This window comes from Sus scrofa, chromosome 16 (assembly GCF_000003025.6).
Source record: "Sus scrofa isolate TJ Tabasco breed Duroc chromosome 16, Sscrofa11.1, whole genome shotgun sequence".
Classification (NCBI taxonomy): Eukaryota; Metazoa; Chordata; class Mammalia; order Artiodactyla; family Suidae; genus Sus; species Sus scrofa.
This window is the reverse complement of record NC_010458.4, coordinates 50,529,011-50,546,453: the sequence shown is the minus strand read 5'-3', so window position 1 is coordinate 50,546,453 and position 17,443 is coordinate 50,529,011. Positions and strand designations below refer to the sequence as shown.

The 17,443-nt window shown below is 46.5% G+C and overlaps 1 long non-coding RNA gene across 10 annotated transcripts in view; it reads left to right on the top strand.

Annotated features, from left to right (window-relative positions):
* LOC102164818 overlaps positions 1–17,443 on the top strand; it is a 230,832-nt gene that overhangs the window by 188,017 nt on the left and 25,372 nt on the right. For 8 of the 10 annotated variants that reach the window (XR_002339638.1, XR_002339637.1, XR_002339634.1 and 5 more), the window contains exons 7-8: positions 9,843–9,961; positions 16,218–16,325. This is a non-coding gene — a long non-coding RNA (uncharacterized LOC102164818). The other 2 variants (XR_002339641.1, XR_002339642.1) reach the window with 2 other exon arrangements.

The following is a 17,443-nucleotide window of genomic DNA, read 5'->3' as shown; positions in this document are numbered from 1 at the left end:
ACTGATCGATTTCTGCCTCTGAAATTAATGTGGATATTTTGTGCATTCATCTTGGGATGAAATCTCCTGCAAGATTCCTTTTTGGTTTGGTATGAAATGAATTTGGTTTTGTGGCCAATCCCCAGCACCCTTCACAGACTCCCCAGAGAGGAAGAGTCTCATGCTCTGGGGCAGAAATCTGGGGTCAAAAGGACCAGGGTTAAGAGCTGTCTGATCTCCCACAAGGTATGAGGCCCCCTAAAACCGTCAGTCGCCAGGAAACTAATCCTTCCTCTCAGGTCTGCTGGAGGACTGGGCTCATCCATGTCACCTGCTTAGCATAGAGCCAGGCACACAACAAAGACTCGATACATTGTAGCTCTTTTTATTCATTTTCCTATGGAGAGGAAGAATTGATTTCAAAACTCAAGTTTAGGACCCTCTGTTTGCTTGTTTTGGTTCTAACTTCTTTCCTGGTCTGAGCCTATTAAATCTAACTTTCCCTAATCTTGATTTGGTCCCTAGGTATAAATTTCTTCTTTAGTGTATTATTGTTTTGCGTTATTGTGCCCATATAACACTGTATGTGTGATGTTGTATCGTAGTGTATTGTATTGTGAGATACACACAGAAGGAGGTTAATTTGATACACATAAACAGTCGTTGGGAAGACAATTTATCAAAATATTAAAAATTTTTTCATCTGCCATAATCACACAATCTTGTAAACCCAGATGATGATGAAGCGGGTTGGTGGAGGAGGGGTGTATGTATGTGAGACAGAGACACAGAGAAGCTTCAACTAGAGCGTATATAACTCTATAGTCTGTAGTAGGCTCGGGCCCCTGGTGACAGTTTGCCACCTGAGACAGTTTGTGATCTTTATCTGCTGTCTTCTGATAAGCCTGGATGACACACTTCCCTCTGGCCTGTACATCTGTTACTGCCTCCTGGCTACATCCTGGTCTCCAGAATGGGCACCTTTGATCCACTTTCTGTTGGATCCTGGTGTTACCCACAAAGTAACCTTCGAACTTCCTAATCTAGTGCAACCCCTTCATTTTATAATTGAGACTCAGAGATGTAATGGGACTTTCCTAAGATCACACAGCCAGGGAATGGCACAGTCAGAACCAGAATTGAGGTTTCATTCCTTTGTTCCTTCACTCCTGCATACATACATTTTTGTTTATTCAAAAATATTTCTGAGGATGACTAGGCCCCAGGCATACTGCAGCTGCCAGAGACACAGCAGTGGGTGAGATGAGCACAGCGCCTGCTGTCTTCAGGCTCCCATCCTAGAAGGGCAGATAACAGGAGGGACAAGGGGATTTCAGGTTGTGCCAAGTGCTCTGTATGCCAAGCACACAAAGGGACAGCTGGCTAGGAGTGAGAGGTTGGCGCAGTGTGCGGAGGTGGCAGAGGCCCCTTTAGGTAAGGTGGTCTGCCTGCAAGGACTGCTTTGATGACGACATCTGAACCAGGAGCCATCCCTGGGAAGATCTGAGTCTGGGCATGTGCATGAGGTCCCAGAGAGGACACCATCTTGGCTTGTTCTAGAGTCAGGGACATTGTCCGTGAGACTGGGGCACAGGGAGCCAGCTGGAAGCAGGTCACAGGAGAAGGGGTTGAAGGGGATGGCAGGGCCACCGCAAGGGCTCCTGCTCTGTCCCCTGGGCCTTTCCCTCTGTGTTTAACCTGACCAAGGCTCACCCCTTCTCGCTGGATCAGATTTACATCCAGTGGTATTTTTAGCCTTCTCGCTCCGGCTCAGTGAACGCACCCCACATGAAAGAGGAGACAAATTTATCTTTGTGGTTGAGAAATATTCACATGGGAGAGGCAACGTGACAGCAGGAAAGAGCTTTGGAGTGCAGGAGAGCTCAATCTGAACTTCAGTTCTGCCTCTGAACTAGGTGAGGTCCTTAGGCAAGATTCCCTCCCCTCTACACGCCGACGTCCCATCTCTAAGATGGACTTAGCAAGAAGTGGTGTCTGTATACACCAGGCACTGGTTTAGGTCCTTTATGAAGAGTATCTTGATTTATCTCCCTAAAAACCCTCTACTGGTACCGTTGCAGACATACCTTGCTGTATGGCACTTCGTGGATACTGTGTTTTTCCCAAAGTGAAGGTGTGTGGCAAACTTTCTCCAAGCAAGTCTATCGGCGCCATTTTTCCAACACCCTTGGCTCACTTTCTGTCTCTGTGTCACATTTTGGTAATTCTCACAATATTTCAAACTCTTTTCATTATTGTTGCATTTGTGACAGTGATCCCAGATCAGTGATCTTTGATGTTACTGTTGCAAAATGATTACAACTGGGAGTTCCTGCTGTGGCACAGTGGTTAAGGATCTGGCATTTCCTCAGCTTCGGCTCGGATTCGATCCCTGGCCCGGGAACTTCCATATGCCATGGGTGCAGCAGGGGAAAAAGAGAGTTACAACTTGCTGAAGGCTCAGATGATGGTAAGCATTTTTTGGCAATGAAGCATTTTTGAATTAAGATATATACATAGTTGTTCCAGACGTAATGCTCTTACACACTTAATAGATTACAGTATAGTATAAATGTAACTTTTTTATGCTCTGGGAAGCCAAAAAAATTCAGGTCTTGCCTTATTGAAATACTTGCTTTATTGTAAGCCCTCAAGATCTCCATGGTCTGCCTGCATTATCAAGCCCATTTTATTACTGATGAGGATACTGAGACCCAGAGAGGGGGACCTGGAATTCGAATCCCAGACGTCCTGCCTCTTGTGTGTGATGCTGCTGTCGGGAGGCTTGAAAGAACCAGGTTTCCAGCCTGGGCCCTGACAGCACTTAATCAATCTTCTGTTTACCCTAAGGAAGCAGATGGATAGTGTCGCAACCAGATGCTCTGTGGTTACAAATGTGAGGCAGTGGAGAGAAGCAAAGCAGGTTGGCTGTGTTGCTCACTAGATCCCCAGCTCTGCAGCTAGATGCCCGAGATGTTCCTCGTCCATTTCCACCACTGAAAAATAAACGGGCTCAACGTCTTCCCACTCTACTTACTTGTGGTCCCTTAGCTCTGACCTTCTCCTCTGCATTTCACCGTTATTCAAGGTCCCCCTTAACCAGCGTGTCCCTCCTCTGGGTTCCCAATGCACCAGGCACATCCCACATCACGGATGGTGATTACCTTACCCGCCCAGGGCGAGAGCACAAATAGAGGCCCACATATCATATGTCTAAATATTGAAAGTTATAAATCAGGCTAGCAAACTGCTAAGTAAAATATGTTCTAGCCACATACCTTGACAAATATATCTGCCTACCCGTCTGGAAGGCTAAGACAGAATCGAGAGATCTCAGATGCCTCAGGATTCTTTGCCTCAGTCTGGTGACGTAGGAGAGCTAGTCCCCAGCCCCAGGCCCGGGCCCTGCCCCCACCCTGGTCTCACTCCGGTTCTCAGATGGGCCTTGTGCAGGCAAACACCGGAGGCTGCCCCAGCCTCATGTCCGAGCCTCATCATCTACTCTCCCTCTTCTCCGACAGCTGCCCTTTGGCCTCCACGGGGCTTTCAGGTTTGCACGAGGGCATCTTGTTCAGCCTTTGGGAGGATGGACAGGGGGAAGGAGTCTACCCCGTATCCAGAAATGGTCTCTTAGCTATTTGAGCAAGGCGTCCATGGTCCCCAGGTTGTGTGCATGGAGCATGGCATTATATTTCTTTTTTTTTTTTCCACATTTTATTCTTTTTTTTCATTTTTTTTTATTGCTCAAATGAATTTATCACATCTGTAGTTGTATAATGATCATAACAATCTGATTTCACAGGATTTCCATCCCACAGCCCAAGCACATCCCCCCACCCCCCAAACTGTCTCCTCTGGAGACCATAAGTTTTTCAATGTCTGTGAGTCAGCATCTGTTCTGCAAAGAAGTTCATTCTGTCCTTTTTTCAGATTCCACATGCCAGTGAAAGCATTTGATGTTGGTGTCTCATTATATGGCTGACTTCACTTAGCATGATAGTTTCTAGGTCCATCCATGTTGCTAAAAATGCTGGTATTTCATTCTTTTTGATGGCTGAGTAATATTCTTGTGTATATGTACCACATCTTCTTGATCCACTCCTCTGTCGATGGACATTTAGGTTGTTTCCATGTCTTGGCTATTGTAAATAGTGCTGCAATGAACATTGGAGTACATGCGTCTTTGCGAGTCGTGGTTTTCTCTGGATAGATGCCCAGGAGTGGGATCAAATGGTAGTTCTATGTTTAGTTTTCTGAGGAATCTCCATACTGCTTTCCACAATGGTTGCACCAATTTACAATCCCACCAACAGTGTACTAGGGTTTCTTTTTCTCCACACTGTCTCCAGCACTTTTTGTTTGTAGACTTTTGGATGCTGGCCATTCTGGCTGGTGTAAGGTGGTACCTCATCGTGGTTTTGATTTGCATTTCTCTAATAATGAGTGATGCTGAACATCTTTTCATGTGTTTGTCGGCCATCTGTATGTCTTCTTTGGAGAACTGTCTGTTTAGATCTTCTGCCCATTTTTGGATGGGGTTGTTTGTTTTTTTGGTATGGAGCTGCAAAAGTTGTTTATAAATTTTGGAGATTAATCCCTTGTCAGTTGATTCACTTGCAAAGATTTTCTCCCATTCTGTGGGTTGTCTTTTTGTGTTGTTTAGGGTTTCCTTTGCTGTGCAGAAACTTTGAAGTTTGATTAGGTCCCATTTGTTTATTTTTCTTTTTATTGTCAATACTCTGATAGGTGGATCTGAGAAGATGTTGCTGTCGTTTATGTCAGAGAGTGTTTGGCCTATGTTTTCCTCTAAGAGTTTGATAGTGTCTGGTCTTATATCTAGGTCTTTAATCCATTTGGAGTTTATTTTTGTGTATGGTGTTAGGGAGTGTTCTAATTTAATTCTTTTCCTTGTGGCTGTCCAGTTTTCCCAGCACCACTTATTGAACAAGCTGTCCTTTCTCCATTGTATAGTCTTGCTTCCTTTGTCATAGATTAGTTGGCTGTAAGTGCATGGGTTTAATTCTGGGCTTTCTATCCTGTTCCACTGATCTATGTCTGTCTTTGTGCCAGTACCATGCAGTTTTGACAACTGTTGCTTTGTAGTGTAGTCTGAAGCCCAGGAGCCTGATTCCTCCAGCTCCATTTTTCTTTTTCAGGATGTCTTTGGCTATTCTGGGTCTTTTGTACTTCCAATGGCATTATATTTCTATCTAGGAAGGATGTAACAGGAGCTACAAATGCCAACTGTGCAGGTGATGGAATTTAAAATTGACTCTTAGGTCACATGTAAAAAGAGACAGGTCAAATTAATTTTTGTAATACATGTAACCTAATATATCCAAAATACTATCTTTATAACATGTAAGCAAGTCTTTCAAAAAAAACTATTCATGAGAAAATTGTGCATCTTTTTTTTTTTTTTTTTTTTTTTTTTTGGTATTAAGTCTTTGAAATCCTGGCAGCATATCCCAGGTCCAGCCGCACTGCAGGGGCTTGAAAGTCATTCAGCCCCTAATGGCTGCCTTATTGGGCAGTGCAGGTCTAGGACTTGGCTACTCAAAGTGTGGTCGGGGGACTGGCTGAATTGACACCACTTGCAGAATCTCAGGCCCCACTCTAGACAGAATCAGCCTTTTAGCAATATCCCCAGGTGATGGATATGCATGTTAGCGTCAGAGAAGCTGGCTCCTTGACCTGCGGGCTCCACTGAGAGAGGACCAGAGCTGGACTGGGAGCGGGGCAGGGGTACGTCTTCAGGTCTCTTTTGCCAGGATGTTTCTACTGAGCCACACCACCTCCCCTTGAGCCCTTTCGGTTGGGCAGAAAAGACCAGCACAGCCTGAACACGGGAAGTGTGGAGGCCTTGGGCCTAGGAAAAGGATTCATAGGAAGTAAGACTGGAGCCATCAGTGAAAAGGAAAAAAAGAAAGGTCATGGTCATAAGGCGACAGCAAGCCGGGAGCCCCTGAGGCAGGTCTAGGAGGGAAGCTTTGAAGAGACTCCACTGTGAGGAGAGGGAAGGGTAAATAGTTATGCAGGTTTCTGGGTATGACTAGGAGGATCACCTGTAAATGAGAGAAGCCCCAAATCACCGCCTTGGGAGGCCTTTGAAAAGAGCTCTAGGAGTTCCTGTCGTGGCACAGCAGAAACGAATCCGACTAGGAACCATGAGGTTGAGGGTTCGATCCTTGGCCTTGCTCAGTGGGTTAAGGATCCAGCGTTGCCGTGAGCTGTGGTATAGGTCGCAGACTCGGCTCAGATCTGGCGTTTCTGTGGCTATGTAGTAGGCCAGTGGCTACAGCTCCAATTCAACCCCTAGCCTGGAAACCTGCATATGCCGTGGGCACAGCCCTAAAAAAGGACAAAAGACCAAAAAAAAAAAAAAAAAAAAAAAAAAGCTCTCCAGAAAAATTCATGATCACAGGTCTTGACACTGCAAAATCAGAGCTGCGTCTCCATCGATAAAATTTACCAAAGTTTTGAACTGACAGTGTGTCCTGAAGGTAGAAGCCAGTTCCACACCGAACATTTCATGGAGGTTTCTCAAACCTGCCAGAAGCGAGAGGTTCTATGGGAAGTTACATGGTGGAAATTTCACTGGCCTTTCCATTTACATAATGAAGATTTTTTTGAGAGAAGTGCTCCAGGTGTATTTCACACTGTTAGTTCAAACAGGACCTGTATCAGCTTGGGCTGGGTATGGATGATAGACCTTTTCAGATGTCTTCAGATGAAAATGAAGACAGAATGAAAGAAAATAAGGTCTATCAGCTTTGCTTGATACATAAGGTTTCTCCATCAACAGGCATAGTCCTCTCTCAATTAAGTGCAGTAAGCTCACTGCTGCTCCCTCAATGCCTGAACAAAATTGCTCCCTATTAGCAGGAACCAATCAGGGGTAGGGGTAGGGGATAGCAGCTGGCGGGCAACCAACCAACCATTATCCCCATTTTACAGATGTGAAAAGTAAAGCTCAGTGAAAACCATCTACCTGGAGCTGAGATTCAAGATCATTTTTTTTCCTGACTCCCCAAATCTTTCCACTGCTTCTTTCTACCTGTGGATTTATCAATAACCCAGAACTGGGAAGGCTTCTGCAGTAGCACACATTCGAATATGGATTAAAGCTTGATCATATGCTGTCCATAGAAAAGAGGCCACCCACTGGACACCTGTGGGCCTGTGCTTTGCTTGGCAAAAGGTTTTTAAAATTTTGCAGATATATGTTCAATATTTAAAATTGGGAGATTTCACATTAAAATTCCAATTTCTGGGTACAGCTGAAGAAACTTGAAAAGATCTGGCATCCTTGACCCAGTTTTCCCTTATGGCAAAAATCAGTAGCAGCTGAGTTGTAGTTAATACATTTAGATGGAGCAGGGCACCCTAATTAGCCTCACACCCCACCATTCTCTACTGCCTCACCCCTGCACGGTTCACCTCTGTGTCACTGGCCTTGTCCCAGCTGGCATTTTGCAGCCTCCTCTTTCCAGCCCTGCCCTGTGGTTACAGTGCCTGCAGTGCTAACGATGGGATCTCATGGCATCTGTGCCCAACTCTAATCTCCCAAATCTGTCACTAAGGGTCCTGGAGGAAGGTCAGGGATGGGACAGTGGGAGCTTTTGGGGGGGAATCTTTTTTCTGTGGGACCAACAGTACTGGGCTCTGTCGAACTTCTCTGCAGGCACCGCTCTGCAGCCCAAGACACAGCCCTAGGATGGGGCCTGGGGCGTTGCCCCCTGAGTGTTTGGTGTCAATACGGAGCCCCACCCTGCAAGCAGTTCAGGCAAGGGGTCTGGGATCGAGGAAGTAGGGACAAGCCAGGCTGTCTTAGCTCTGGAAGCTGCTTTCTGCTGAAGCTCTGCAGTCTTTCTGTGCAATTTCACACTCCTTAGACTCTCCATATGTCCCCTGGGACTTGTTTGGGTTGTTAAACTACCCGGGGACTAATTGTTCTCTCGCTTAAATCATTACCACAGGAAGTTGTGTATAAACTTGGGGCCTCTTTTTTGATTTTGCTTTTCGATTCTGAAATGTTGTTTGTTGTCTGTTTTTTCTTAAGTATGTTTACAAATTCATTTGGACAGTGTTACCCCAGCAGCACCCAGTTTCAAAAGGAGAAGCAACAACAATAGTAAAAATGCTGACAATAAGAGTACAGCTAAGAAATGAGGTCATGCAAGGGAAAAGCCCTAGCCCAGCTCTGAGCCAGCTCTGAGGACACGAATACTCTGGGAATTCTCAGTCCAGAGGGAGAGCCAGACACATAAACAGGCCATTACAATGGAATCTGAGTGGGGCGGCTCCAGAAGTAAATAGAGGGTATTCTCGGATCTGGAGGGATTGACACCTACTCTGAGATGAGAAAGTTGCTGGAGGAGGTGATGACTGAATTTTGACCACAGAATCAGCCAAGTGAAGAAGAGGAGAAGGATGATGCAGACAAAATGAATTGTGGGAGCAGAGGTCTGGAAATAGGCAAAAGCCCGGGGCACAGTGGAACCTGCCCGTTCCTGGAAATTGCAAGGTTTCGGAGGGAGGCTGGAGGACTAAGGAGCAAGTCACTGAGGATCATAGATTCATCTTAAAAGAATGGAAATGCCTTGAAGGGTCTTAAGTAGCCATGTGATCTGATCAGACATGCTTCGGATCTCCCAAGGTCGAAGGACAGATTGGAGGTAGATTCGAAGCCAGCAACTGCTCAGTACTGTCACCCATGAAAGAGAGAAGGAAGATAATATTCCCCCTTCTGTCTCCAGGGTTTTCGATCTCTATAACTGGAACTTCCATCCATCCAACTGATCGAGTCCGAAACCTGGAGATCCTCGCTATTCCCTACCTCTCTCTTACTCTCTCTGTCACCAAGACCTATAAAGTCTATCATCAATACCTATCGTCAGTATTTTCCCAAAGTACTTATTTTCCCTCTCCCACTGCCAGGTTGACATAATCCTCCTCTCAGTGGCCTCCTAACTGGTCTCCCTGCCTCCTGGTGTTCCCTCTCTCCCAAGCATTCTCCGAATCACAGCCAAAGGAGTCTTGGTAAAATGAGGACTTATCCAGACGCTTCTTAGCAAAATTGTCTTCAGTGGCTGCATCAGTTAGGGTACCTACTGCAATCCGAATTCCAGCATATTTATATATAGAAGATAAATTTGTAAAAAGGGTATAGAACAACACATGAAATCATCGGAAGTTTGTAAGCTCTCACAGGGCAAAGGCTGTGCCTTATGTCTCTGTCATCTGACGCTGCATAACAAACCGTTCCCAAACTCAGTGGTGGAAAACAGACACAACCACAGGTTATCTCTCCTGATGCTGTGCGCTGGCTGGGCTCTGCGGAGCAGTTCTTCTGCTCCATATGGTGGCTGCAAGGGCTACTTTCATCTAGAGACTCAGCCAGGCCAGGATGGTTTGCTCTCACGGTTGGTTGTTGGTCCTGGCTGTCGGCTGGGAGCTCAGCTGGGGCTGTCAACCAGACCAGTGTGCTCTGTATGTGGTCTCTCCATGTGGCCTCTCCAAGTGGCAGGGGCAGCTGGATTCTAAAGGGAAGTAATTCAAAGGTGTGAAAGTGAAAGTTGCCAATCTCCCAAAGCCTAGCCTCATGAGTTACATAGCATCGCTTCTGCTGAATTCGATTATTAGTCAAACACAAGTCACAGACCAGTCTGCGTTTGAAATAGACTCTTCAGGGGAGAAGAGGCAAAAAATGCGTGCGCCGCCATCTGAACCCACTATCCCTTACTTTCATAACCTCCTCAATCATCTATATGGAGTCAGATGCATTAACAGCTGCTTAATAAATATTTGTTGGGCATTGATCCATTAATTGATTCAGAATTTTACTTATTTTTTTATTTGAGACTCACCGACCATGAAGTAGCTTAACAGTCTTCTTCGAATAAGTGAGAAGGAAGCTCCATGTACCGAAGAGAGAGCCCTCCAGACCTGTGGTCAGACCTCGTTTCTCCTATGACCTTAGGTAAGTCGCTTAGTCTTTTGGGATCTCAGCTTGTTCATCAGTAAAATGGGGATAACTCTGCCTACAGATGAGAGGAACACCACTGCATCACAAGGTCTTTCCAGATGTCACTGGCCACGCTCTAGCCTTGCTGGCTAACTTGGAGGTGGTATAACCTAGCAGAAGAAAAGCTAGTCTGTTTCCAGAGAAACAAGTTTATGTGGGGGAGAAAGGAAATTAAAAAAAAAACAAAAAAACCAGTATGTGTGACTAGGTCACCTTTCTGTATAGTAGAAAATTGACAGAACACTGTAAACCAGCTATAACGGAAAAAGTAAAAATCATTATTAAAAAAAAAAAACAACCCTTTCATGTTACTTTAGAGCTCTTTCATTTGGAACAGTTAGAACACTATCAGCAAGGAAGATACTGACTTTGTAGTTTATAAAGATTGGCCATAGAAGAAAGCCCATCATAGAGGTTGCCTCTGGGGGACCAGGAATTAGAGATGGAGGGAAAAATCCATGCTTTGCTGTTTACTCTTTGGCACTATCTAGATATTTTTTCTGACATACTATATTCTTGATCATTAAAAAAAATGAATTTAAGGGAAATTCAAGTGTTAAAAGCATTTCTTCTTGGGCCTATTATCTTACTGAGCACACGGTCATTAATACAGTTCACAGTTAAACACAAAAAGTGTCAATCCTAGTTTTCTTATAACAAGAAGTCTTGAGAAGAGCACACAAGGTGGGACTCCCAGGGCCCTTCTCTCTCCCCGGGACTCAGTTTCCTCCCAGACCCTCCATTCCCCGAGGGCAGTGGCTCCCATTGGTCAGGGTTCCTACTGCAGTCAGAACTCTAGCCTGTTTAAACAGAAAATAAAGTTATAAAAAGGGAGTACCTTTTTTATAATACCCTTGGAATGCTTCTGCATTTGTTTATTAAGTGCCTGTTGAGACAGCAGACAGCTTAGGCCATGTTCCCGTGTCGCTGGACACAATGCATCATACACACTCACAGCCCGCTCACCGCACACCCGCCTCAGTGGCCCCTGCTTCTGCTTGGCCAGGTCTTTGATTTGTGACTTCCAGGAAGCCCAACACCTAACCTTGTTTTGGCAAGATCATAAGGTGGGAGCGGAGAGGAGGCCTGAAAGAAAAATGGGTGGAAGAGCAGGAAGAAGGAGGGAGGGAGGGAGGCAGGGAAGGTGCTGATGCTGGCGTTTTTGCAGAATGCCTCTCAAATCCTTTCTTTCTCCAAAGCCAGTCCCTCTTGCCCCAGGCTTCCTTTGTCCCCTCGGCCTTTGAGTCTCCTGCTTTTGCATATTAACACCCCCTGGCGCAGATCCATAAATGGTACTCCAAAACACAAGAAATGGGGATTTTTTTTAAAAAACGCTACCGTCATCCCACAGTCCCCGCCCACCACTCTCCACCCCCACTATGTGAATCCAGAGGTCCTATTAGTTTCATGAAAATAATCTGTCTAGGGGTTCCCATCGTGGCTCAGCGGTTAACAAATCTGACTAGCATTCATGAAGATGCAGGTTCGATCCCTGGCCTTGCTCAGTGGGTGAAGGACCAGCATTGTGTGAGCTGTGGTGTAGGTCAGCAGCTATGGCTCTAATTTGACCCGTAGCCTGGGAACCTCCATGTGCTGCAAGTGTGGCACTAAAAAGAAAAAAAAAAAAAAAAAAAATCTGCCTAATCGCCCACCTCTCAGAGTCTCCACCACCATCTTTATCCTTGTGCCTCCAAATGGAAACAGGAATGGATATTCCTCCAAGCAGGAAACAGGAATGTTTAATGAGTAAACACCGCTTATGGTCATTTAAAAAATGGGGAGTGGGAGTTCCCATCGTGGCGCAGTGGTTAACGAATCCGACTAGGAACCATGAGGTTGCGGGTTCGGTCCCTGCCCTTGCTCAGTGGGTTAACGATCCGGCGTTGCCATGAGCTGTGGTGTAGGTTGCAGACGCGGCTCGGATCCCGCGTTGCTGGGGCTCTGGCGTAGGCCGGTGGCTGCAGCTCCGATTGGACCCCTAGCCTGGGAACCTCCATATGCCGTGGGAGCAGCCCAAGAAATAGCAACAACAACAACAACAACAAAAAGACAAAAAAAATAAAAAAAATAAAAAAATAAAAAATAAAATAAAAAATGGGGAGTGGGGGCAGGGGGCTACCACTAAAAGTTTATCATGGCCCCTGATCTTTTTCTTCTTCTGAATCTTTTTTGCTCAATCTATCTCCAAGTGGCAGTCAGACCCCCGCCAAGTCAACCCCCAGTCTTCAGTGATAACTCAGCTATCAGTTAGTGTCACTCAAAAAGATATGTTGAAGTCCAGACCCCAAATAACTTAGAAAGTGACCATATTTGGACATAGGGCTGTTGAAGATGTAATTAGTTAAGATGAGGGCCATCTGGAGTAGGGTGAACCCTTAATCCAATAAGACAGGTGCCTTACTTGAGGAGGAGACACAGAGACATGTGGGATCTGCAAGCCAAGGGATGCAACTGCAAGCCAAGGGCCACCAAAGAGGGCCAGCCATCACCTGAAGCTGGGAAGAGGCAGGAAGGAGTCCCCACAGAGGCTCAGAGGGAGCGTGGCCCTGCTGACGCCAAGACTTTGGACTTCCGGCCTCCCGATCTGAGAGAGAACAATTTTCCATTGTCTTAAGCACACATTGTGTGTACTTCATTAGGGCAGCCCGGGGACTCTCCACACAGCTCCCCACAGGGAGCTTCAAATCTATGCCTGAACAAGAGCCTGTCAAAAGGAACCATGTGACTGATGTCAATTGGCTCCGTTTGAATAGAATTTTGGATGGGAAACACCTGCACTTTCACCAGATTCCTGCCTCCTTTTGGATGTCCTATCAAAAATACAGAGACATTCAAAGATGCAACATGGCTCTCTTTTTTTCTAAGCCTGAGAAATAAGTTCTTGGGAGTTTCTGTTGCGGCTCCATGGGTTAAGAACCCTAACGGTATCCATGAGAATGGGGATTCAATCCCTGGCCTCGCTCATTGGGCTAAGGATCCTCGTTCTGAGGGTTAAAGCCTGCAGTTGCAGCGCCAATTGGACCCCTGGTTCCTAGCCTGGGAACCTCCATATGCTGCAGGTGCAGCCTAAATAATAATAATAATAAGTTCTCAGGATCAGGGGCAGAGGGACACAGACAGCAGGCAGAGGGAGATGTGGAATCTCACAGTCAACCCTTCTCTATCCACTGTGTGCTCTTGCGCAAGTGGGCTGCTCAGAGCCCCGGCGGAAAGGCCACTCATAGCACGTGGTTAGGGGACACACCAGGGATGGTGAGGTAACAGAGGGAAGCAGGGACCAACCCTAGGGCGTGGGGACAAAGGGAGGAAACTGGGCTACTGGAGGTTATGGAAAATCGAATCATGAAAGAACATACTCCTGGCAGCCCTCCCTCTTCATTCGGAACCTAGTTTTTTCCTCTGCCAATTGGGGTTAAGGCTACTGACCTGATAGGCTTATGAGCAGTTAACCTGGTAACAAGGGACACAGCACAGTGACTGGCAGAGCGATGTGTCCTTTATAAACACCTCATTGATAGACAATGATGGACAGAGCGAATATTTTTATACGCACACATAATAACTTTCTTTTTGTTAAAAACAAAGTCTCAAATGATAGACTTGGGTAAATTATGCCTCCGCTCAGTGTCATAAAAAGTACAAAGGGAATTGTACAGCATATTAGAGATAATTAACTCCAAGTTGAATCAGGGCTGCCAGAATTCAGGAAGGATTCCTCTAGTCAATCTTGCCCTAAAAAGGCACCGAGGCACATGTACAGAAAGGAAAATAGAAGCCAATTAATTCAAAACATTTGGTACCTTGTAGCCTCAAGAGGTTTAGATGGAAGCCCTTGGGACCTTGACTGAAATAGAGAGTGCGTTGGTGGCACGTGGTAAGTTGGACGGAGCTGATTTGGCCACCACCCAGAGGAGTCCAAGGTGAGGTTCGTTTCCAGGCACTGTGGACTCAAAAGGCAAAATGCAACAGTAGGGCCAGTGGGTTTGGAAGGGGAGTGGAGAGCAAAGGCTCTGTCTCTGGGGAATGATGTTTGAATATTCACCCAGTGGCAGGAGAGAAAGGAAGGGAACCGATTGGGCACCTGCAAGCATGTTGCGTGCTGGGCTAGAAGGCTTCTTTGCATGGTTTCTGCAAATCCTCATAGCAGCCAGGAAAGGCAGCAGAGGAAACACGACCAGGGACGGCAGGGGTTTGTCCAAGGTCCCATCACAGCTGGGGGGCCCAAGAGGAAGTCAAACTTAGGTTGTTTTCACTCTATGCCACATTATAATTTCCACCCCAGCACGAGTCCACCGTGTTGACCCTACCTGTAAGGTCTGGCCGTAACAACCCTCACAGAAATGAAATCAAACCACAACTTGGGAAGAAAAAACAGGGGACCTGGATTTACATTCCAGTTCTGCATCCACCCAGACGTTGCTGCCACCATGTTTCAGTGATTCAAACTCATATATATTTTTTCACGTCTGAGACATCAGAGCATTAATTTACATAACGTCTGAGAAATCAGAGCATTAATTTACATGATGTCCTTGTCATAGTTTGACAGTGGTTATTCTTTCTAGTGGTTCACACAGTAATGGTGTGCTGTATAATTGTTGTGCCTTTATTTATGAAATATCATCACCTTCATTTCTCATGCATGAGTAACAACCTGCTCACGAGTGAATCAGGAATCTCCTGTCCTCCTCCCTGACCCTCCTCCTAGGACCCCTTCCTCTTGTGCCTTTTGCCTTGTCTTCCCACCTCCTCCCCACGAGCTTGTGCATATTTATCCTGGGTACTGATGGTTGTCTTGTTAACACTCTCTCCCCTTCCCTCCTTGCAAACAGAATCCGGATTTGGATAGAAGTATCCACCCATCAGGGATGGAGGGGTTATCCTACCCCTTAGCAATTAGATGCCCAATCGAATCACAGATAATGTCATTTCTCTCATTTGTGACTAGTGGGGGTTAGGCTTGTGAGCCAGCTCTAGTTTAAGAAAAAGTGTGCTGGGGGAGGGGGGCTGAGTTCTGGAAAAATCGCCCTTTTTATAAACGACACAAGAGGAGTTCCTGTTGTAGCTCAGCAGGTTAAGAACCCGACTAGTATTCATTCATAGGGCTGGCCATGCTCAGTGGGTTAAGGATCTGGCATTGCCTTCAGCTGTAGTGTGGGTCACAGATGCAGCTCAGATCCAGTGTTGCTGTGGCTGTGACATAGGCTGGCAGCTACAACTCCAATTCAACCCCTACCTATCCTAGGAACTTCCATATGTCACAGGTGCAGCCCTAAAAAGACCAAAACAAAACCAAAGAAAAACAAGAGACATTTTCTTCTTTCCTCTGAACACAGGTCCAAATATGCCTGCAACTACAGGCAGCCATCCAGGGACCATAAAGGGGATCCAGCCTCAGGATGCTGGGCCTGGCAGAGCAGTGACACCTGGAAGACCCCACATTCTAATGACAGAGTTGAGCACTCCTCTGTCCCCAACTTTTCACCCTTGTGCTTGAGAACTCCTAGTCAGGGAAGTCAGAAACTTCCTTATCATTCAAGCCATCTGGAGTTGGCTTTTCTGTTACTTTCAGCTGTTATATGCGCTGCCTCAAGGCTTCTCCTCTTGCGTGAACGTCTCCCCTCTGGCTGGGTCCACGTCATCCTTCAGGTCCACCTCTGAGATCGCTCCTCGTCACCTCCCTGTAGGACATGCCTCCTGCCAGTCCCTCCATCTTGTCCTGTTCTGTTTCCTGTAGAACCCTTGGGATCATTAAACCTCTCATCTAATGGTACAACACCCTCCCCCCCAACGCTGGAATGCAGGCCCCTTGAGCGCGCCTCATCTCACTTCCCAGGACCTAGCCCTGTGCCTGGCATGCCGTAGGCACTCAAGAAATCATTTCCAAGAGAATGAGAAGCGGGGAGCTGGCATACTAAACCAGTGCACCTTGCTAGACACCACCTCCCGGAACCTTTCCCCTCCCGCTTTTCGGCTTCGGATTCCTTGTTTCTCTAGCAGCACCGGCTCCCTGGGTCACAGAGGCAACTTCCAGTCGATTAAACCTCCCTGGCATTTCCCCCTAATCACTGGCATTCTCCCTTTGCACTCGGACCCTTAAAAAACAGACAACCAACAGGTAAGCAGCTTCCTTCTCCGCCCAGGATTGATGCCTATGTTCCCAAGGCTGAGGTCCTGGGCACAGGATTGGAATGGCTTTCTCATCCCTCAGGTCTGCCTGCTCTCCTGCTGAAGGGGAAAGCTCATGTTGGCAATGGCCAAGAATTCCTCCAAAGATTGAAATTGCAGCTAGACCAGGAAAGTGATCTGGCCGTAGGCGGTGAGTGGAAGACATGGGAGAGAACCTTAGTTTCCTCTCTCTCCAGATTCCAAGATCTTTTCAATACCTGTTACTTCTCTTAGATGGAGACAGAAAACGGGGGTCAGATCCCTGAGTTGCCATTACCTCCCAATAACCTAGAACATGTCATTTAAATTCTGCCAGCCTCAATTTCCCCATCTGCAGATTGGTATGCTCAGCCAGCCTCGTGTGTGCATGTGTGTATTTCTTAGAAGATCATGTGAGGGCTGATATAATGCTTATAAAAACACCAAAGCATCTTCTCTAAGGCAAGGTTTAGGAGTCCATATAAATCAGGCATTTTAAAATTTGACCTCTTATAAACATGCATCCCTGTCCTTAAAAGATGCTTAACCTGGAATTCCCATTGTGGCTCGGTGGGTTAAGAACCCAACATGTGGGAGTTCCTATCATGGCGCAGCAGAAATGAATCCGACTAGGAGCCATGGGGTTGAGGGTTCGATCCCTGGCTTCCTTCAGTGGGTTAAGAATCTGGCGTTGCCGTGAGCTCTGGTGAAGTTCGCAGATGTGGCTCGGATCCTGCGTTGCTGTGGCTGTGGTGTGAGCTGGCAGCTGTGGCTCCGATTTGACTGCCAGCCTGGGAACTTCCATGTGCCAGTAAAAAATGGGTGCAACTGTAAAAAGCAAAAAAAAAAAAAAAAAAAAAAAGGATCCAACATAGTGTCTATGAGGATGTGGGTCCGATCCCTGGCCTTGCTCAGTGGGTTGAGGATTCAGCATTGCGGCAAGCTGCGGCGTAGGCCACAGATGCAGCTCAGATCCGGCATTGCTGTGGCTGTGGCATAGGCTAGCAGCTGCAATTCCAATTCAGCCTCTAGCCTGGCAACTTCCTTATGGTTCAGGTGCGGCTGTAAAAAGTAAAAGAAAAAAAAAAAAAGATGCTTAACCTGAAGCATCCTCCGTCTGCTTGCCTTGTCTAATGGGCCATCTCCCTAGCTCCTGGACATCTGGTGCCTGCAGCTGATCTATCAGCTGCTCACTGGTCCCCAGGGCAGAGAGATCTGCCCTCTACCCCGATCCAGGCCACCATGAAATATTTAAGCAGCCCTGACAACAGATAACTTATTTTGACTGGA